The sequence below is a fragment of the Dama dama genome, chromosome 1, assembly GCF_033118175.1.
Source record: "Dama dama isolate Ldn47 chromosome 1, ASM3311817v1, whole genome shotgun sequence".
NCBI classification, from domain to species: Eukaryota; Metazoa; Chordata; class Mammalia; order Artiodactyla; family Cervidae; genus Dama; species Dama dama.
Genome location: NC_083681.1, coordinates 83,773,043 through 83,796,255, shown reverse-complemented (window position 1 = coordinate 83,796,255; position 23,213 = coordinate 83,773,043).

The following is a 23,213-nucleotide window of genomic DNA, read 5'->3' as shown; positions in this document are numbered from 1 at the left end:
AAGAAATAGAGGAAAACAATAGAATGGGAAAGACTAGAGATCTCTTCAAGAAAATTAGAGATACCAAGGAACATTTCATGCACAGATGGACACAATAAAGGACAAAAATGGTATGGACCTAACAGAAGCAGAAGAGATTAAGAAGAGGTGGCAAGAATACACAGAAGAACTATACAAAAAAGATCTTCATGACACAGATAACCATGATGGTGTGATCACTCACCTAGAGCCAGACGTCCTGGAATGTGAAGTCAAGTGGGCCTTAGGAAGCATCACTACGAACAAAGCTAGTGGAGGTGATGGAATTCCAGTTGAGCTATTTCAAATCCTGAAAGATGATGCTGTGAAAGTGCTGCACTCAATATGCCAGCAAATTTGGAAAACTCAGCAGTGTCCACAGGACTGGAAAAGTTCAGTTTTCACTCCAATCCCGAAGAAGCAATGTCAAAGAATGCTCAAACTACCACACAATTGCACTCATCTCACACACTAGTGAAGTAATGCTCAAAATTCTCCAAGTCAGGCTTCAACAATACATGAACCGTGAACTTCCAGATGTTCAAGCTGGTTTTAGAAAAGGCAGAGGAACTAGAGATCAAATTGCCAACATCTGCTGGATCATCAAAAAAGCAAGAGAGTTCCAGAAAAACATCTATTTCTGCTTTCTTGACTATGTCAAAGCCTTTGACTCTGTGGATCACAATAAACTGCGGAAAATCCTTGAAGAGATGGGAATACCAGACCACCTTACTTGCCTCCTGAGAAATCTGTAGGCAGGTCAAGATGCAACAGTTAGAACCAGACCTGGCACAACAGACTGGTTCCAAATCTGGAAAGGACAATATTCAAGGCTGAATATTGTCACCCTCCTTATTGAACTTATATGCAGGGTACATCATGCGAAATGCTGGGCTGGATTCAGCATGAGCTGGAATCAAGATTGCTGGGAGAAATATTAATAACCTCAGATATGCACATGACACCACCCTTATAGCAGAAAGTGAAGAGGAACTAAAGGGCATCTTGATGAAAGTGAAATAGGAGAGTGAAAAAGCTGGCTTAAAACTCAACATTCAAAAAACTAAGATTCATGGCTTCTGGTCCCATCACTTCATGGCAAATAGATGGGGAAACAATGGGAACAGTGACAGATTTCATTTTCTTGGGCTCTAAAATCACTGCAGTTGGTGACTACAGCTGTGAAATTTAAAGACACTTGCTCCTAGGAAGAAAAGCTATGACAAACTAGACAGCATATTGAAAAGCAGAGATCTTACTTTATTGACAAAGGTCCATATAGTCAAAGGTATGGTTTTTCCAGTAGTCATGTATGGATGTGAGAGTTGGACTATAAGGAGAGCTGAGTGCTGAAGAACTGTGGTGTTGGAGAAGATTCTTACGAGTTCCTTGGACAACAAGTCGATCCAACCAGTCAATCCTAAAAGAAATCAGTCCTGAATGGTCATTGGAAGCACTGATGTTGAAGCTGAAGCTGTAATATTTTGGCTACTTGATGTGAAGAACTGACTCATTGGAAAAGTCCCTGATGGTGGGAAATATTGAAGGCAGGAGGAGAAGGGGATGACAGAGGATGAAATGGCTGGATGGCGTCACCGACTCGATGGACATGTTTTGAGCAAGCTCTGGGAGTTGGTGATGGACAGGGAAACCTGGCGTGCTGCAGTCCATGGGGTTGCAAAGAGTCAGACACGACTGAGTGACTGAACTGAACTGAAGCCATGACAGTGGAAATTACAGGTATGCTGGGGGACCCCTAAGATGTTCCAGGATTGTATCAACTAGAGGTATAGAGTCACTATTGAATTTAAGGATCCCATGTTCTTGAATAACTTGAGAGTATAAACAGGGATTGGACCTCAACGAGATCTCAGATTTATTGCTAATATGAACAATGGAGGTTCAAGAGAGGAATTGGAAAAATGAAACAGTTAAGATTGTGATTGTACTCCAATCCAGTAAAACAAACATTCTTGTTATGCAAAAATAGTCTGAAGCAATATCTAGAGGTTTACATTTATTTACAATTTCACTTTAAGTTTTCCTTCAGAGTAAGCATCATAAAATATTAACATCCTGTACACCAATAAGACAGTTCTTTGATGTGCCATTTAATTGATTTCTCTTAAGGTTCAATTTCATGTAGTGAAATAATTTGGAATTTAGGCCATCCTGATTAGTTCATCAGGATGGCCATCCTGACAAGTTCAGCAAGGGACCAGCCCTGTGGCCCTCAGCCAGTAGGTTAACATTTCTTAAAGTTGTTTCTTAAAGTGAATCAGACATAAGTCATTCCCTGAGGAAGTCTGCTATGCTGATTACTGTAGCTGTTTTCATTATGTAGAAATAAGAAAAATTCAGCAAAACGCAAACTAACATAAGCTTTGGAACTAGTTAATTACTCAAGAGTTTGGGATTTTGAAGTAAGGAGAGCGTGCTGAAAAAACAGGCAATATCCAATGGGCTCTATTCAGAAAAGTTGGTTTCTAGGTCTTGGTTAAAGGCCCAGCTGTTTCGACCTCTGTCATGCCCTGGGTAGATGGGATAGAGCAGAAGAGGGAATCTACAGAGAAGGCTTCAGTTCCTACACAACTTGCTTAGGACTGACTTCCATCTTCTTTCCCCTCTTAGCTTCTCCTCTGCATAGCAACAAACCTATACAGATAAGAGCACGTATGTCTGCCCAACGTCCCACACGCTTTGAAACAGATATACACGGATACTGAACTGCAAACACAACCACACTTAAACAGACTCACACAGACCTGCTGGCCGACAGACACAAGCAGGCAACGCACACACGTCCACAGCCATGTGCATACAGGACCGAGTACACCCGTATTCCAGACTACTTGCATCTACAGAATTCAGCTTTATTCTGCCTATAGACTATACTGACAAAATATATACAGCCCTGATACTGAACATAAATCCTTGGATATTGAAAGTACACAGGATGTTATTTCCTTCACTGAAGATCAAATCTTGCTATAATTACCTTGATCTTCTGAGGCCTCAGAAAGTTGGCCTCAGAGATGCAGGTAGCTGAGAATGCAGGTAGCAGGTACCTGAGATGCAGGTAGCTTATGAACTACTTATCATAAAACTATCTTGGTTACAAGGCGGGGCTGGAATTCAATATAATGCTAAGTCACTCGAAATATATCTATTAATGTTTATGATACATTCCATGTGGTTACTTGAGGTTTTGGGTGATCTGAGGTTTAGGAATGTGAGTATCCCTGATGGCTCAGTGGTAAATTATCCACTTGCCAGTTCAGAAGATGCAGGTTCAATCCCTGGGTTGGGAAGATCCCCTGGAGAAGAAAATGGCAACCCACTCAAGTATTCTTGCCTGGGAAATCCCATGGACAGAGGAGCCTGGGGAGGCTACAGTTCACAGGGCACAAAAGAGTCAGATACGACTGAGTGACTAAATAGCAACAGCAGATTTAGGAATACAGGCTACAGGTTGAGCTGTGTTTATCGTAGGTGCATATGCAGAAGATTTTGGTAGATGAGCGATTTACCAAAGTAAGCACTATGCAAGATATGGAGGTGACTTTCATCATTACTCTTCTGCATATGCGCCTACTATAAACACAGCTCAAACTATAGCCTGTATTCCTAAACCAATACAGTATACTAACACATGTATATGGAATTTAGAAAGATGGTAACAATAACCCTGTATGTGAGACAGCAAAAGAGACACAGATGTATAGAACAGTCTTTTGGACTCTGTGGGGGAGGGCGAGGGTGGGATGATTTGGGAGAATGGCAGTGAAACATGTATATTATCATGCGTGAAACGAATTGCCAGTCCAGGTTCGATGCATGAGACAGGGTGCTCGGGGCTGGCGCACTGCGATGACCCAGAGGGATGGGATGGGGAGGGAGATGGGAGGGGGGTCCAGGATGGGGAACACATGTACACTCATGGAGGAGTCAAGTCAACGTATGGCAAAACCAATACAATGTTGTAAAGTAACTAGCCTCCAACTGAAATAAATAAATTTATATTTAAATAAAGGGTGGGATGGGGAGGGAGGTGGGAGGGGATATAGGTAAACCTATGGCTGATTTCATGTTGATGTTTGGTAGAAACCAACACAATACTGTCAAGCAATTATCTTTCAATTAAAAATAAATTTTTAAAAATAAAAAAAAAGTAGTTGTAAATTTGTGATGAAATTCTCATAGAAACCTGGTACTTACGTGTGGCCAAGCAGCACTTTTAGCTAAAGCAAAGATTAAAAATTCAAGACATAGTAAAAGCAGACCGATCACTGCACTGCAGGCACTCAAGATGTTCAGTACTATAGAATAGGTCATCTGAAATAAATAAAGGAATCACTAGGTCATTGGAAGTTAAGTATGTTCAAGGAGAAGATTTATATAAATTCTGATCTTTCAATGGTAAGGTCATTAAAAGGACAGTCAAAACTGCAGATTTTTCAGAATATCAGTAAGACTGAACTTTTTTTTCCCATTTATTTTTATTAGTTGGAGGCTAATTACTTTACAATATTGTAGTGGTTTTTGCCATACATTGACATGAATCAGCCATGGAGTTACATGTATTCCCCATCCCAATCCCCCCTCCCTCCTCTCTCCCCACCCCATCCCTCTGGGTCTTCCCAGTGCACCAGGCCCGAGCACTTGTCTCATGCATCCAACCTGGGCTGGTGATCTGTTTCACCCTTGATAATATACATGTTTTGATGCTGTTCTCTCAAAACATCCTACCCTCACCTTCTCCCACAGAGTCCAAAAGTCTGTTCTGTCCATCTGTGTCTCTTTTTCTGTTTTGCATATAGGGTTATCGCTACCATCTTTCTAAATTCCATATATATGTGTTAGTATACTGTATTGGTCTTTATCAGCAGATGAATAGATAAGGAAGCTGTGGTACATATACTCAATGGAATATTACTCAGCCATTAAAAAGACTGAACTTTTGATGTGAAAGTGAAAGTCACTCAGTCCTGTCTGACTTTTTGCAGCCCCATGGACTAGAGCCTGCCAGGATCCTCTGTCCATGGAATTATCCAGGCAAGAAAACTGGAGAAGGTAGCCTTTCCCTTCTCCAGGCCATCTTCCCCACCCAGGGGTCAAACCCAGGCCTCCCGCATGGCAGGCGGATTCCTTACTGCCTGAGCCACCAGGGAAGCCCGAGAATACTGGAGTGGGAGCCTCTCCCTTCTCCACGGGGCCTGCCCAACCCAGGAGCTGAACCAGGGGCTCCTGCATTGCAGGCAGATTTTGTAGTATTTATATATTTATTCCTTCAAAGACCAATAACTACTGAACTGTGCTCTTTGTGAATAAAGAGGTAGAAAAGATATGGTCTCTGAACTCAAGGAGCTTTCAGACTAATGAGGAAGACAAACAAGTGCATGTTAAATGTGAATAGAATATTAGAAAGAGGTTAACTCTATAAGCAAATCCAGAGTGCCTCCCAGGGTCAGATTACCAGAGAGTTAATATTCCAGGAGTTTGCCATGGTGCATTTTATAGTGCAAAAAAAGGGGAGCTGAGGGAAATTGTTAGAGAGACATATGCTATCTAGATAAGAGATTTAGGGTTTTATCTTGAAAAATAGTGGGAAATTAAACTGCTCGGCCGGCCTACTCTGGTTTCAGGCCATATTCTTCTTAGACTATGTACTCAAGACAGTATCTATGTAAAATGTTGCTGCGTAATTACATTTTGTTCATATATGATGTCAGAGAGGTGCTAAGATGTGATATGGCTATAGGAGACATTATCTTATTCTTATTTTATTGTTCTAATTTGCATCAGTAGGATTTATTTTTATGTTACATAACTTAGATAATGAGCAGGATAAACTAATGGATTCTGAAACTTATTTCACCAGATCGATCATATGTTTATCTATGTTGCTGTCCATGGTTATACAGTGATCTCAGTTTATTCTTTTGGAAAAAAAAATCTGCTTTTAAAAAGACAATCACATTGAAATAATATATTCATTATTTCACTTTTATAATTTAGACATTCAAAATCATTGCTTAGTAAATCATAGTATAGAAATATAATTCAATCTTGATTTTAAAAAATTGGACTATATTTTCTTTAAGATGTTGTGTTAGTTTCTGCTGTAAAACAACGTGACTCAGTTACGTGTATACACACATCCCCTCCCTCTGGGGCCTCTGTCCACCTCCCATCCCACCCCTCTGAGTCACCGCAGAGCCCTGAGCTGAGTTCCCTGACCTATACGGCAGGTTCCCACTAGCGATTTTACATGTGGTCGTGTATATATGTCAATGCTACTCTCTTAATCCGTCCCACCCTCCTTCCTCCACTGTTTGGACGTCTGTCCTTTAATGTGGGTACTATTCCTGTCCTGCAAATAGGTTCATCAGTACCATTTTTTTTTAATTCCATGTCTATGCATTAATATACAATATTTGTGTTTCTCTGACTTAACTTCACTCTGGGTGACAAGACTCTAGGTTCATCCATATCACTACAAATGACCCAATTTTGCTCTTTTTATGAATGAATAATATCCCACTGTATATATGTTCCACATCTTCTTTATCCAGTCATCTGTCAATGGACATTTAGGTTGCTTCCACGTCTTGGCCATTGTAAATAATGCTGCAATGAACATTGAGGTACATGTGGTCTTTTTGAATTATGGTTTTCTCAAGGTATATGCCCTTGAGAATCTCAAGGGATTGCTGGGACATATGACAGTTTTATTTTTAGTCTTTTTTAAAAGAACCTCCATACTGTTTTCCACAGTGGTTGTATCAATTTACCTTCCCAAGAGGAATTCTTGGGAACAAGAGGGTTCCCTTTTCTTCATATCTTCTCCAGCATTTATTGTCTGTAGACTTTTTGATGATGGCCATTCTGACTGGTGTGAGATGATACCTCATTGTAGTTTTGATTTCCATTTCTCTCATAATGAGCAATGTTGGTCATCTTTTCATGTGTTTGTTGGCTATCTGTATGTCTTCTTTGAAGAAATGTCTGTTTAGGTCTTCCACCCTTTTTTTTTTTTTTGACTAGGATGTTTGTTATTTTTTGCTATTGAACTGCATGAACTGCTTGTATATTTTGAAGATTAATCCTTTGTTTGCAAATATTTTCTCCCATTTTGAGCATTGTCTTTTAAGTAATGTTTATGGTTTTCTTGGCTGTATAAAGGCTGTAAAGTTTAATTAGGCCCCCTTTGTTTATTTTTGTTTTTATTTTCATTACTCCAGGAGGTGGGTCAAAAAGGATCTTGCTGGGATTTATGTCAACGAGTGTTCTGCCTATGCTTTCCTCTAAGAGTTTTAGAGTGTCTGGTCTTACATTCAGGTCTTCAATCCATTCTGAGTTATTTTTGCATATGGAGTTAGGTAGTGTTCTAATTTCATTTTTTACATGTAGCTGTGCAGTTTTCCCAGCACTTTGTATTGAAGAGGCTGTCTTTTCTCCATCATATATTCTTGACTTCTTTGTCACAGATTAGGTGGCTGTGTGTGGGGGCTTATTGCTGGGTTTTCTGTCCTGTTACATTGATCTGTATTTCTGTTTTTGTGCCAGTGCCATGCTGTCTTGATTACCGTAGCTTTGTAGTATAGCCTGAAGTCAGGGAGCCTAAATCCTCCAGCTCTTTTCATCTTTATCAAGATTGCTTTGGCTGCTCAGGGTCTTTTTTGTTTCCACACAAGCTAAACTTTTTTGTTCTAATTCTATGAAAAGTGCCATTGGTTAATTTTTTTAGAATTTATTTTGTAATTGAAGGATAATTGCTTTACAGAATTTTGTTGTTTTCTGTCAAACCTCAGCATGAATGAGCCATAGGTATACATACATTCCCTCCCTTTTGAACCTCCCTCCCACCTCCCTCCCCACCCCACCCCTCTAGGTTGACACAGAGCCCCTGTTTGAGTTTCCTGAGCCACAGAAAACAGACTTATGGACGTGGGGAGAGGGGAGGAGAGGGTGAGATGTATGGAGAGAGTGACATGGAAACTTACATTACCATATGTAGAATAGAGAGCCAATGGTAGCTTGCTGTATGGCCACTGGTTATTTGATAGGGACTGCACTTAATTTGTAGATTGCTTTGGGTGGTATAGTCATTTTCATAATATTGATTTTTCCAATCCCAATCATATTTGATTTCTTTCATCATTATCTTATAGTTTTCTGAGTATGAGTTTTTTGCCTTCTTAGGTAGGTCTATTCAGTCATTTTATTCTTCTTGTTGCAGTGGTAAATGGGATTGTCTTCCTAATTTCTCTTTCTGATTTTTTGTTTACAGTGTATAGGAATGCAAGAGGTTTCTGTGTTTTAATTTTATATCCCACAGAATTACTAAATTTTAACTTTACTAAATTCATTGATTAGCTCTAGTAGTTTTCTGGTGGCCTCCTTAGGATTTTCTATGTATAGTATCATGTCATCTGCAGAGAGTGACAGTTTTATTTCTTTTCCAATTGGATTACTTTTATTTCTTTTTCTCCTCTGACTGCCATAGCTAGGACTTCCAAAACTATGTTGAATAAAACAGTGGCAAGAGTGGACAGGCACCCTTGTCTTATTTCTGATCTTACAGGAAATGCTTTCAGCTTTTCACCATAGAGAATGATGCTTGCCATGGGTTTGTCATATTTGGTCTTTATTATGTTGAGGTAGGTTCCCTCTTTGCCTACTTGTCTGGAGAGTTTTTTTGTTTTTTATCATAAATGAGTATTGAATTGTGTCAAAAGCTTTTTCTGCATCTATTAAGATGATCATATGGTTTTTATTTTTCAACTTAATATGGTGTATCACATTGATTGATATATGTATCTTGAAAATCCTTGCACTCCTTAGGATGAATCCCACTTGATGGTGTATTATCCTTTCAATGTGCTGTTGGATTCAGTTTGCTAGTGTTTTGTTGAGTGTTTTTGCATTTGTGTTCATCAATGATATTACCCTGTAATTTTCTTTTTTGTGTGATATCTTTGGTTTTGGTAGCAGGCTGATGGTGGCTTCGTAGAATGAATTTGGGAGTGTTCTTCCCTCTGTAATCTTTTTGAAGAGTTTGAGAAGGATAGGTGTAAGCTCTTCTGTAAGTATTTGATAGAATTTGCCTGTGAACCCATGTGGTCCTGGACTTTTGTTTGTTGGAAGATTTTTATGCAGTTTCAATTCCATTACTTCTGATTGGTCTGCTCATATTTTCTTTTTCTTCCTGATTCAGTCTTTAGAAGGTTGTACTTTTCTAAGAATTTGTCCATTTCTCCAAGGCTGTCCATTTTGTGGGCGTACAGTTGCTTGTGGCAGTCTCTTATGATCCTTTGTATTTCTGTGGTGTCAGTTGTTAAGCTTCTCCTTTTTCCTTTCTAATTTTATTGATTTGGGCCATCTCCACTTTTTTTCTTGCATCTGGCTAAATGTTTATCAATGTTGTTTATCTTTTCAAAGAACCAGCTTTTCATTTCATTGATCTTTTCCATTGCTCTCTTAGTCTCTATTTCATTTATTTTTGCTCTGATGTTTATGATTTCCATTTGCACTGAAATGCAATGCAATATCTTTTTCCATTCCCTCATTTTCACTCTGTATGTGTCCCTAGGTCTGAAGTGGGTCTCTTGCAGACATCATATAAACGGGTCTTATTCTTGTATCCACTGAGCCAATCTGTCTTTTGGTTGGGACATTTAATCCATTTCAGGAAATTATCAGTATGTATGTTCCTATTAGAATTTTCTTAATTGTTTTGGTTTGTTCTTGTAGGTCTTTTCCTTCTCTCATGTTTCCCACCTAGAGAAGTTCCTTTAGCATTTGTTGGAAAGCTGGATTGGTGGTGCTGAATTCTCTTAGCTTTTGCTTATCTGTAAAGCTTTTGATTTCTCCATTGAATATTAATGAGATCCTTGCTGGGTAGAGTAATCTTGGTTGTAGATTTTCCCCTTTCATCACTTTAAATATATCATGCCATCCCCTCTGGTCTGCAGAGTTTCTGCTGAAAAATCATTTGATAACCTATGGGGAATCCCTTGTATGGTATTTGTTGCTTTTCCTTGGCTGCTTTTAATATTTTTCTTTGTATTTAATTTTTGTTTGTTTGATTAATATTTGCCTCGACGTGTTTCTCCTTGGGTTTATTCTATATGCGACTCTCTGCAATTCCAGGACTCTTCTGCACTTCCTGGGTTGACTATTTCCTTTCCCATGTGAGGGAAGTTTTTGACTATAACCACTTCGAGTGTTTTCTCAGACCACTTCTCGTTCTCTTCTCCTTCTGGGACCCCTATAATTCTAATGTTGGTGCAGTTAATGTTGTCCCAGAGGTCTCTGAGACTGTCCTCATTTCTTTTCATTTTATTCTGCTCCACCATTATGTCTTGCAGCTCACTTATCCATTATTTTTACCTAAGTTATTCTGCTATTGATTCCCTCTAGTGTATTTTTCATTTCAGTTATTGTGCTGTACATCACTGTTTGTTCTTTAGTTCTTCCAGGTCCTTGTTAAACATTCCTTGTATCATCTCAATCTGTACCTCCATTGTATTTTTGAGATCTTGGATCATCTTTACTAATATTACTCTGAATTCTTTTTCAGGTAGATTGCCTATTTCCTCTTCATTTATTTGTTCTTGTGGGTTTTTACCTTGCAACTCCATCTGCAACATATTTCTCTGTCCTCTCATTTTGTCTGAATTACTGTCTGTGGTCACAGTTCCCCTTGCTTCTGTTGTCTGTTCCCTCTTGGGTAAGATTGGTCCAGGAGCTTGTGTAGTCTTCCGAGTGGGAGGGACTGGTGTCTGCAGTCTGGTGGATGGTGCTGAGTCTTTTCCCTCTGATAGGCAGGGCCACAACAGGTGTGTGTTTTGAGGTGTCTGTGAGCTTCGTACGGCTTTAGGCAGCCTGTCTGCTGACAGCCAGGGCTCTGTTCCTGTCTTACTGTTTGGTGTGAGGTGTCCAGCACTGGAGCCTGAAGACAGTTGGGTGGAGCCAGGTCTTGGCATCATGATGGGTACTCACTCCAGACGGCTTTGGGTACAGTGGCCACAAGTGAGGTGTGTGTGTGAAGCGCCTGGGGTGCCAGAGGCCAGCAAAAGCTGCAACAAACTCTTACCTTGTCTGATATTATTGATCCACAACGTTCTTTCATGTGTAAACTGTCTCCAGGAAGATGACCTCTCTCAATTCCACATTCATACGTTGGAGACTTCAGAAAACAACGAGGAGGGAGGCAGCGTCAGAGGTTCCAAAAGTCAGTCCTCCGAAGTGGTCCCAGATTCACCCTTCAGTGACAGCATCCAGAAGGAAGGCAGTGGAAAGGCCTGGGGATCTTTATGAAAGGTCAGAAGTCCTCACCTAAAGGCAAGCAACTCAGAAGTGCCATCATCCTGCAACTGCTCAGCAATCTTCAAGGTCTCCTTTCTTTGATGCAGATCATGTTAACCGCCCGCCAAATTATGGTGAGCATCCCCCTGAGTGTCAGTGAGAAGATTGAAAAAGGAAGAGATGAAGGGAAAAGAAATGGTGGTAGGAAGCTACTGTCTCCTTCATTTTGGAAGGATAATTTGCCTGGATAAAGATTTTTTGACATTTCCCCCACTCCCCCAAACATTGAAAATGTCATCCTACTACCTCAACTTTCTATGATTTCTGATAAAGCCAGCTATAATATTATTGAGGATCTCTGGTACACTATAAATCATTTTTTCATTTGCTGTTTTTGAGATTTTTCTCTTTATTCTTGAGTTTCATCAGTTCAATTTTGGTAAGTCTATATGTGGATTTTTTCAAGCTTATTCCACTTGGAGTCTATTGATCATCCTTAACATTTAGATTATTATTTTTTCATCAAGCTGGAAAATTTTTTGCCAGTATTTCTTCAAATATGCTTTCTGTCCCTTTTACTTTCTCTTCTCTTTGGGGGAATCTCTATTATACACATACATTCGTATGCTTGATAGTGAGCTTCCCAGGTGTCTCAGTGGTAAAGACTTCACTTGCCAATGCAAGAGATGCGGGTTTGATTCCTGAGTCGGGAAGATCCCCTGGAGTAGGAAGTGGCAACCCACCTCAATATTCTTGCTAGGAGAATTCTATGGACAGAGGAGCTGGTGGATACAGTCCATGAAGTCACAAAGAGCTGAACATGACAGAGCAAATGAGCACACACGTGGTTGGTGTCTGATGGTTTTCTGAGTTTGTGTTCATTTTTCTTCATTTTCCATCTTTATGCCCCTCTTATTAAATAATCTCTATTGACCTATCTTCAAGTTTTCTGATTCTTTTTTCTGCCAGCTCTAGTCTGTTCTTTATTTCCTGTAGTGAATTCTTCGTTTATTTAGCGCTTGCCCTTTTTAATTACAGAGTATCTGTTTTTTTTTAAACAGTTTCTCATTATTGATATCTATTTGGTGAGACATCACTTTTATTCTTTCTTTTACTTCTTTAAACATCATTTTCTTTAGTTCTTTGAACATGTTTTTAACAGATGATTTAATATCACTGACTATAAGGTCCAAAGTCTGTGCCTCATTAGGGACATTGTCTGTTGGTTGCTTTTTTCCCCTTGAATATGTGAAATATATTTCAGAGTCTTTGCATGCTTTCTATTTTAAATGGACATTTAACATCATATATTGTAACAAATTTGGCATTAGATTCTTCCTTTCTCATCCAGAATTCATTATTTTTGCTGTATTTTTTGGTTGTTGCTTTCTTGTTCTTGCTTATTTGTTTAGTGACTTTCCTAAATTCATTTCCTAAAGTTTTGATTTGGGGTCTCTGAATTCTCTATTTTTTGAAGAAGTTCCTTTAAAAAATCCTTATATGTATATGTATAATTGATTCACTTTACTGCATACCTGAAATTAACACAACATTGTAAATCAGCTATACTGCAGAACAAAACAAACCAAACTGACTTCCTAGGGGTTACTCCTGGATCAGTATAATTTAGTGCCTTTACCAAGGGGAACCTGTGTGAAAATACACACTTTAAAATTTCAATAAGTTTAGAACACAGTCTTAACTTCCACTTTTTGCTTGCCCAGGGTTTCAGAGCCAGCCAGAATGGGTATTTCTCCTTTCCCAAGTCTTTCCTCTTAGACATGCATAGTCTTCCACATGTATACAGTATTTTTGATCACTAAGAATATGCCGAGGCTTCTCAAAGCTCCCTGTGGTTTTCTAGTTATCAAAGATTTTCTTTTAAATTTCTGACCAAGCTTTGGTTCATTGCAACTGAACTCACAGCTTTATGCAACTGCACTGTAGTCAGTACACTGATATTATTTCAGTACTTTCCTAGTGATAGGACTTTGTTTTCACTTTGTATCTACACGAATAGCCACAACAGCCTGGGGACAGAGATTTTTCAGAATGTTGTAAATTAAGAAAATATCGACTGTGCCCAGAGAACGATGATTTTAAGAGAGCATCAGAGGATGTCCGTCCTCTCAGCTGGCTGCAGGACCTGGCTTTCCCCGGCCACTGTGCAATGAGCTGGGGATTGAGGTGGAAGTGGGAGTGTCTCCAGGTTAAAACATCACAGATCTCTGTTTCCTGACACTCAGTAGTGTCACCTGGATAGACAATTTTCAGTTTTTACTTTGAGTTTGGTTAATGTCCACCCCAGGTGGCGCTGGTGGTAAAGAATCCGCCTGCCAGTGCAGGAGATATAAGAGACGCGGGTTTGATCCCTGGATTGGGAAGAGTCCCTGGAGGAAGGCATGGCAACCCACTCCAGGATTCTTGCCTGGAGAATCCCATGGACAGAGGAGCTAGGTAGGCTCAGTCCATAGGGTCACAAAGAGTTGGACACAACTGAAGTGACTTTGCAGGCACATGCATGCACTTTGAAATTATTAATTTTAGGGTCTTTTTTTCTTTTTTTTGTTGACATTTTCATTGTTTTGGGGAGACTCAGGGACCTTAACTTGGAGGCACGTGGTTCCAGGTGGGAGGGTGAAAGCTGAGCCGTGGTTCAGGCCACAGCCTGTGACTGGGTGGTGGAGGTGGGGGGTGGGCAGAATGGAAGAATGACATCATAGCGTTGCTTGTGCTGCCATCCCAGAAGTCAACCTGCCAGCACTAATATTTATAGTTACTCCAATTTCTTATCTTTCCATCTTACTACCCGTCAACATAAAACTAAACACTAAAAAAAAAATCAACATATTCCAGACTATTTACAATATCTCAAACATATTTTCCATCATACAATCAAATGTTCCTAGAAATATGAAAAAGAAGAAAGGAACAGGTAATAACAGACACTGGATCATTTCGAGAAATCCAAATTCAAGTGTGATAAGCAACATTTTAATTTACATTAAATGATTTATCATAATAGAAATTTAATTCCATGATTAACTTCATACATCTTGACTTATTTTTATGGCTAATGAAATGTAACAAAGATTTCAGTAATTGCAGTATATCCTTTTCATTTTGATAAAGATTCAGTAGAAAATTAAAGTTCTTATATCTTAATCTATCCTCCAAAAATTTGGGTAGGTTTCCAGTGATTCAGAGACAATGCTACTTCCTTATGGACTCTCATCTTGTCAAATAAAATCATCTTTAGAGTTGCTACAAACATTCTGACTTACCAAAGACCTTGAACGCTTCCTCTCAAACAATACTGTAAAGATTCCTGACAGCAAAAACTGGAAACAAAAATCACATTTATTAATACCTTGTCATTACATCTCCATGTAATCAACTTAAAAAGCAAGAGAACTCTGGAATGCCATAACATGAACAGCATCATATTCACTCTTTTGTGGGACCATTGAGAAAATCATGGACCCCTCGAGGTGACTTTATGTGTAAAAAGACTGTCAAAAATTTTTTTTTTAGAAGACTGTCAGATTTTACTTGGATTTTTTTTCAATCACGGGCTTATTTTTCAAGCATGGGCTTATTGAGCCCATGAGGTGAATTACAAGAAAATGCATCTAGTTGATGAACTTACTACTAAAAATGCTATACCTTAGTGATATCACATGCAAGTATGTTAAATATAATGCTGAAATATTTTATTAATAGAAAACATCACATTTAGAAAGTATTTGATTCATTATATATATTTAAATGTAAGAATTACATAATGTCTTCAATGAGTAGCTTGTTCTGTGACCTTCCATCAATCCTAAAACTTGTTAGAAAGATGGCAGTTATGGTGCATCAGAAATTTATTTTTTCCACTGGTGCAACTTTAATGTATGCATGGAAACTTTCAACAGCATTGAAAGAATAACTGTTCAGTTAGTAGTGAAGGAAAAGGAATATTCTATCTCCCCAAAATGGCACCACTAACAAGCCAGTGCATGCATGTGCACTCAGTCACTCAGTCGGGTCTGACCACAGACTCTAGTCTGCCTGGCTCCTCTGTCCACGGAATTCTCCAGCAAGAATACTGGAGGGGGTTGCCAGCTCCTACTCCATGGGATCTTCCTGCCCCAGGCATCAAATCCACATCTCCCGTGTCTCCCGCATTGGCAGCTGGATTCTTTACCTGGGAAGCCCAACATGTCAGTACTAAAGAGCATTTTGGGGTCAGAAGGATATGAGTTTGAATTCTCTGAACTGTGCTTTCTATGACACTCAAGAGAAATTATGTGGCTTGTCATTAAGTTTTTCCTTTTTCATTAGTTAAGTGAGAATAATATTTTCTAACTTGTGTTACTAAGTGGTTATTGTAACAGTTATATATGAAGTAATTTGCTGAATTATTTGCAGTCAACTTGGTCCTACAGTTTTCACCTATGACTCAGAACTACGTTTTCTAGAATTAATTTCTGTTATTTTCAGTTACAATAGTGTGAGAGAAAATCTCAAGCAATATTTGGAAGGTAGAAGGGAAGCAGAAACTGTAACTCTCAGAAGATCATAGTGATCAGACATGGCAGCCATGGCCTCTTTTTTCTCCCCCTCCTCTGTATATTTTCATGTTATCTTACAGAGAAAGCAATTTCTAGATCAATTCATGATCTTCCCTTTGCAACCCCATTCTGGTGGCCTAGAATCCAGAGCTTCAAGATTTAATTACATACACTCTGCCTGCAATGCAAGAGACCCTGGCTCGATTCCTGGGTGGGGAAGATCCGCTGGAGAAGGGATAGGCTACCCACTCTAGTATTCTCAGGCTTCCCTGGTGGCTCAGATGCTAGAGAATCCACCTGCAATGTGGGAGATCTGGGTTCAATCCCTGGGCTGGGAAGATCCTGTGGAGAAGGGAATGGCTACCCACTCCAGTATTCTGGCCTGGAGAATTCCACAGACTATACAGTCCATGGAGTTGCAAAGAGTCAGACACGACTGAGCGCCTTTCACTTTCAACTTGTCCATTCGTGCTGGTGCCTTGTGAAAGTGAGTGTTAGTTGCTCAGCTGTGTCTGACTCTGTGATCCCGTGGACTGTAGCCCACCAGGCTCCTCTGTGCATGGAATTCTCCAGGCAAGAATACTGGAATGGGTTGCCATTTCCTTCTCCAGGGGCTCTTCTTGACCAGGGATCAAACCCGGTCTTCTGCACTGCAGGCAGAGTCTTTACTGTCTGAGCCACCAGAGGGGCCTTAGGCAGGAGCAATTAGTGATCTTTTTTTATGATCCTCTAACCTTTGTTTCCACATCTTGTCTGCAGGAGCTCCCACATTTACAAAGGCTCCAATTCTTATTCCAGTTTCTATATTCCCATAAATACTATGGTAGCCCGTTTTTCTTTACAAAACCCTGCACTAAAATAAGTACCTTATAATAAGCCCCCACATTTGGACAAATGGTAGTCTTAATTTTTATTTCTTTCTCTTACATTTCTATGTCCACATACCTTCCTCAGGATTCTTTCTACTATTTTGAAATGGGTGCTACCTTTGTCTTTCAGCTACTCATCTTAGCCATCCTACACACAGCAAGAGAACACTCTCTTCTCAGCATCCTGGGATTCCTCCATTTGAGGTGCTCATTCCAAAGTGTCTCCCAGAAAATCAAAACATACAACAAAGTCGTCAAAAAAGAAAACAACCACTAGAGCAGTGTTTTCTTTTTTAATCTCCAGCAAAATCAAACTCATAAAGGAAATTATTGTAGCTATTTATCACATGTTGCCGAGGCTTCTTCTGAAGGACTGAAGCATGTATGCTCGTTCTCTCTTGTAGCTCTATTTCTGATCAATGAGAAATTAAGGCATCAAAAGGGTATATAAGCAATAGTGAATGCCAACTGATTTACAGGTAGATAATCAACTGCTTCAAAGGTGTTGATTCCCAGTTTAGTGGGGCTCTGAAGGAGGGCTTATGGCATGCAGACCAGTTAATGGGATGCAGTATGGCAACAGGGAAACCTTGATTATATGGGACTCAAATTGATTTATGGCATTTCTCTTTCCTCTGTTAGTACATTTGTCAGGTAAGGACTAGTGATATGTGGGAGAATAGTTGGGGGACACCTTAAATAGATGGGCCTAAGAAGGTCTCTTGAAAGAGAGACATCAAAGCTGAGATAAGAGTAACCTGAAGTCTTGAAGACTAGAGGAGTTTTCCAGGGAGAGGAAATAAAAACACTTACAGAGGAGAAATCTTTACTGGTTTAGGGAATAGAACAAAGACCAGTATGCCTGGAACATAAAGAGGATTATCACTCCTATAAGACTGCTCTAAGACCAACTGTCATCTTGCAGAAAGTATGCTGTTTATTTCCTTTCTAACACTAACATTTAGAGATCTTAAAATAATTGCTCTCTTGTTAACTTTTGTCTCCTTAACTGAGAGAGTGAGATCTATGAAAGTGTTGTTGGTTTTTTGCTAAGTTGTAACCAACTCTTTGCGACCCCATGAAATACAGCACACCAGGCTCCTCTGTCCCTCACTGTCTCCCAGAGCTTGCTCAAACTCATGTCCACTGAGTCGGTGATGCCATCCAACCATCTCATCCTCTGTCATCCCCTTCTCCTCCCGCCTTCAATCTTTCCCAGCATCAGGGTCTTTTCCAATGAGTCATCTCTTCACATCAGGTGGCCAAAGTATTGAGAGTTTCAGCTTCAGCATCAGTCCTTCCAGTGAATATTCAGGGTTGATTTCCTCTAGGATTGAGTGGTTTAATCTCCTTGTAGTCCAAGAAACTCTCAAAAGAGTCTTCTCCAACACCACAGTTCGAAAGCATCAATTCTTTGGTGCTCTGCCTTCTTTACGGTCCAACTCTCACATCCATACGTGACCACTGGAAAAGCCATAGCTTTGAGTTATGGACCTTTGTCAGCAAAGTGATATCTCTGCTTTTTAGTATGTTGTCTAGGTTTGTCAGAGCTGTCTTTTCAAGGAGCAAGCATCTTTTAATATCATGGCTTCAGTCATCATCCACAGTGATTTTGGAGCCCAGGAAAATAAAATCTGCCACTGTTTCCACTTTTTCCCCATCTATTTGCCATGAAGTGATGGGACTAGATGCCATGATCTTAGTACTTTGAATGTTGAGTTTCAAGCCAGCTTTTTCACTCTCCTCTTTCGTCATTCTCAAGAGGCTTTTTAGTTCCTTTTCACTTTCTGCCATTAGGGTGGTATCCTTGATAGCTCAGTTGGTAAAGAGTCTGCCTGCGATGCAGGAGACCCCTGTTTAATTCCTGGGTCGGGAAGATTTCCTGGAGAAGGGATAGGCTACCCTCTCCAGTATTCTTGGGCTTCCCTTGTGGCTCATCTGGTAAAGAATCCTCCCGCAATGTGAGAGATCTGGGTTCAATCCCTGAGTTGGGAAGATCTCCTGGAGAAGGGAAAGGCCATTCACTCCAGTATTTTGGCCTGGAGAATTCCGTGGGCTGTATACAGTCCATGGGGTCTCAAAGAGTTGGACACTACTGAGCAACTTTCATTTTCACTTTTCATCTATGAAAGTAGAGGTACTTTTTATCTTACTTCAACTTAGGTGTGTATCTTATTCATTGTTTTATTCAAGTCCCTAGAACAGTTCTTACAGATAGTGGCTGTCCAGTATGTTTCCTTACTGAATGAGTGAAAATATAACTTAAACAGTGTAATTCATTTTAAAAATGAGGTCAAACAAACAAGTGAAAAGCACTTTCAATAGATTCCATGTCTTCTGATTCATTCTTCAGAGTTCATCTTCAACTAGTTCCCAGATGGTAGAGACCATGAAACATAGCCTCCTGTGAAATACCAATCACGATCCCTTCAGGTTTATTTGGTGTGTGTGTAAATTACAAACTGACTCCAAAATTTATATGGTAAGGTGATACAAGGATAGCCAAGTTAATATTGAAGAAGAACATGACCACCTGTACTGATATTAAAACTTATTTAAAGACACTGTAGTGAAGACACTGTGATATCATCACAATTATAGAAAAATAGGTTCAGAAATGGATTCAACCCTATGTGGACATTTGATTTATAGAAGCAAAAGAATCTTCTTCCCAATAAATGACACTTTTGAAAATTCATATTCTATAAAAATATAATTTGATCCCTAATGTATATCATAAAAATAAATTCAAGGTACACTGGAAATCCAAATGTAAAAAGGTAAAACAGTTTAGATTCTAGTACATAATATAAAAATAACTTCCAAATCTAAAAGCAGAAAAAATTTATTAAATTAGGTATAAAAAGTACTACCTATAGAGGGAAAATTATCATAGTGGGTAGCACTGAAATTAATAAATTATTTAATTGAAAGACATCCTTTAGCCACAGAGTGGAAATGACAATTAGAATGCATAAACTGAAAAAGAGTTTGTGTCCAGAATATATAAAGAATTACAGCAAATAAGTACAAGACAGAGAGAAAACCCAATTAAAAAATGTGAAGAAACTTGTATAGGTGCTTTTAAAAGAGGATGTCAAAATAGACAATAAGCAAAAAACTTCCCTACCTTATTAGTTAGCAAGGCAAGCTAAAACTCCAAGTTTAGAAGCACTAACCAGAATGGATAACATGAGGAAACCTGGCAATTCAAAGCACCGCGGAGGGCACGCGCGCTTGTGTGCTCCGGAGCTCAATCGCGTCCACTCAGTGTGACCCCATGGACTGTAGCCTGCCAGGTGCCTTTGTCCACGGAGATTTCCAGGCAAGGACACTGGAGTGGATTGCCATTTCCTCCTCCAGGGGATCTTCCTGACCCAGGGACCAAACCCACATCTCCTGCGTCTCCTGCACTGCAGGTGGATTCCTTAGCATGGAGTCATAGAGGGAAGCCCTGAGAGTCTATGAGGAAGCCCACAGAGGATACAGAATGACAGTAATTTACTGCCTCCTAAAAAGGATGCAAATCAGTAAAACTACCTAGGAGAGGTTTAGCATTAAATACTAAAGCTGAGTATGTGTGTAAACCTAAGATGTTGCAATTTTGCTTTTGTATATATACCTAAAAGTCATACCTGCACATGTGTGGCTAAAGGCATAGACAAGAAAGCTACTAATAGCCCACACTGGAAGTTCTGTAATACTTCAAACTGGAAGCGACCTAAATGTCCATTCATTAGATTATACAAACTACAGTAGATGAATACAATGAAATATTAATCAGCAATAATCATGAATGGACTACAGCTATATCACAGCTATATCAATAACAAGGATGGATCTCACAATCCTAAGCTGAGCAAAGCAGCCAAATACAAAATAATACATACTGTCTGATTCTACTTACATAAAGTTTAAAAGCATGTAAGAGTAATGTACGATATTAGAAGTCAGGCTAATGGTTAAGACAGGAGGGAGAGGTTATTGATCAGAAGGGACATGAGAGGAATTTCTAAAGTGCTGGAATTTTTTTTATCTGACCTGGGTGTCAAAGTGAAAAGTGAAGTGAGTAAAACTATGGAAGCAAAAAGAAAGAAAGAAGCTGGGTAGGGTGAGACAAAATGGAATTGCCGGTACCAAAGGGAAATGGGTTATTGTTTCAAACTGAATGGTTCAGGTAGGCCTCATTGAAAAAGTTATTGTTGATAATCGATTATTATAGTGGGTTGGCCAGAAAGTTCATTTGGGTTTTTCCATAAGACCTGATGAATGTTTTGTCTCACCCTACCCAACATTTTCTTTCTTTCCTTCTATAGCTCCATTATCTTCTAACATTTGACTCCTGGGTAGAAAAAAGCTGTGAAAGGGCTGGGATCTTTGCTTTGTTTACTGATGCATTTCATACACCTAGAACAGATACCTGATACATAGTATTAGTATGTATTGGTTGAGTGACCAAATTTCAAATGTATTACTATTATCATTCGGCATTTTGTGGGGATAATAGCATATCACTCACCATACTATCAGACATAATAAAATTTACTTTAGAAACTTCCGTTCAATTCTACCAAATGCTTCTTGGACAGTAAAACAAAAGATTTCATTTTTATTTCCCTGTACAAATTCTATATATTCCACTATTTCCATGGCAATAATGTTCTCACATCTTGTTTGCCCCACTGGAAAAAATAAATGCCCTGTGAGCGGTGGAACAATTTCCTATTTTCCCAAAATGTCCCTCGTGCATCTTACCACTATTTCCCCCTATTGAAGAGCGTGTAAAAAGCGGATCTTTAACAAAACAGTCTCTTATTATAGAAGAATTTTACTGGTATGATCTAAGTTTTTTTCCATATTGGTATATGCCTTTCAACTAGATATAAGAATAAATTCCTTGAAAACAGTGGTTGTGCATTTTTAGTGTAGCATACTGTCTGGTATGCGACACAGCTCAGAAACAATCATCAAATGAATAAATTAATAAAGAACAATAAAGGAGTAGATTATTTACTCACAAAACCAGCTGCCCAAAACGGGAATCCTGACAGTACTGCAACAGGAATATATACTCTTTGAAATGCTATAATTTGTGAGATTAACAAATATGTCCAGAGCAGTCCCAGGGAGTGAACAAACAGACCAGTCATTATTTGCACGGCCTGAGAGAAAAGAACACCATTAATTACTTACTTCTACTCCAGTCCAAGCTTTGAAAGGGACACACATCAAGAGAACGCCGAGGTGGACAGGGAACGTGATAACCTAACATAATTTTAGGGTTTTCAACATTTCATTCAGATGAGGAGGGTTTGTTGATATTTCAGAGCAGTGTGCAGATACAGTGGCTATATACATGTCCAATAAAACTGTACTAAAAGCCTGTTTATCTGCTGCATTCGAGAGACTGTAGGGCACGAGCCTTGGAGCCCTGAACACGCTGATCTCAATACACCTCCGTCCCTGCACGTGGTCAGCGACCGTCGCCTGCAGAGGCGGCTCGTCGGTTTTGCAGGCCACTAGCCCTGCCTTTCGCTCATGGTCCCAAACTGGGACTTGGGCTTTGACTCCTTCTGTTTTGCCCACCCGTCATGCCACGTGCGACAGTGGTTTATATCAGAGTCCTGGGTCTTGTATAAATAAGGGCTAAAGAAAGAGCGTGAACCCTTGAGTTACCTGGTTTTCTACAGCTCTTCCGGGGGCTTGTTACCTGGTGTGGGGATTGTGGAGGATTTCTGCCCACTGAAGTCAGGCTACCTACGGCAGCTTCAGAGCCACAGGAGAAGGACAGTTCTAAGCTTGCTGTGCAGAGCCCCCTAACGCCTCACTGTAGGGCCTTTCAGTGGGTTTTCAAACAGATGTTTCTCAGCCGTGCCCGCTTCTGCCACGGCTGAATAAGGCACCCCTCCCTGCTCCTGGGCGCCCACCAAACATAGGAATTCAGCTTAAAAAAAACTAAAGGAGTTACACTGGCATTCAGAACAGAAATCTCTTGCCTTACTATATCTCATACTTTTTAAATAATTTAATTTCTTTCTTTCTTTCTTTCTTTCTTTTTTTTGGCCACACCTGTGTGGCACAAAGGATCTTAGTTCTCCGACCAGGAATCGAACCTGCGTGGAGATACACAGAGGCTTAAACGTTAGCTAGCCAGCAAAGTCTGTGCAACTCATATTTCCAGAATGTCTGGGTAAACTGATATCCTTTTCCTCAAAAAACATATCCTCTTAAGCAGGATAACTTCAGCTTGAAGTCTGCAGTAGGCTTCTGTTCTGGTTATGTGATCTAAGAAGCGGCTAGTTGGCGCGATACTCCCCTCTCCTGGAGAGGACTCAGGCGCAGCTGGAAACTACGCCTTTAGCGGCACTTCCGGAAGGCTGCAGTGGAAGGAAGAGGCAAGGGGGCGCTGCATTCGCCAGGGCTTCGCCCGCTACTGCAGTGGCACAGAGTTTTA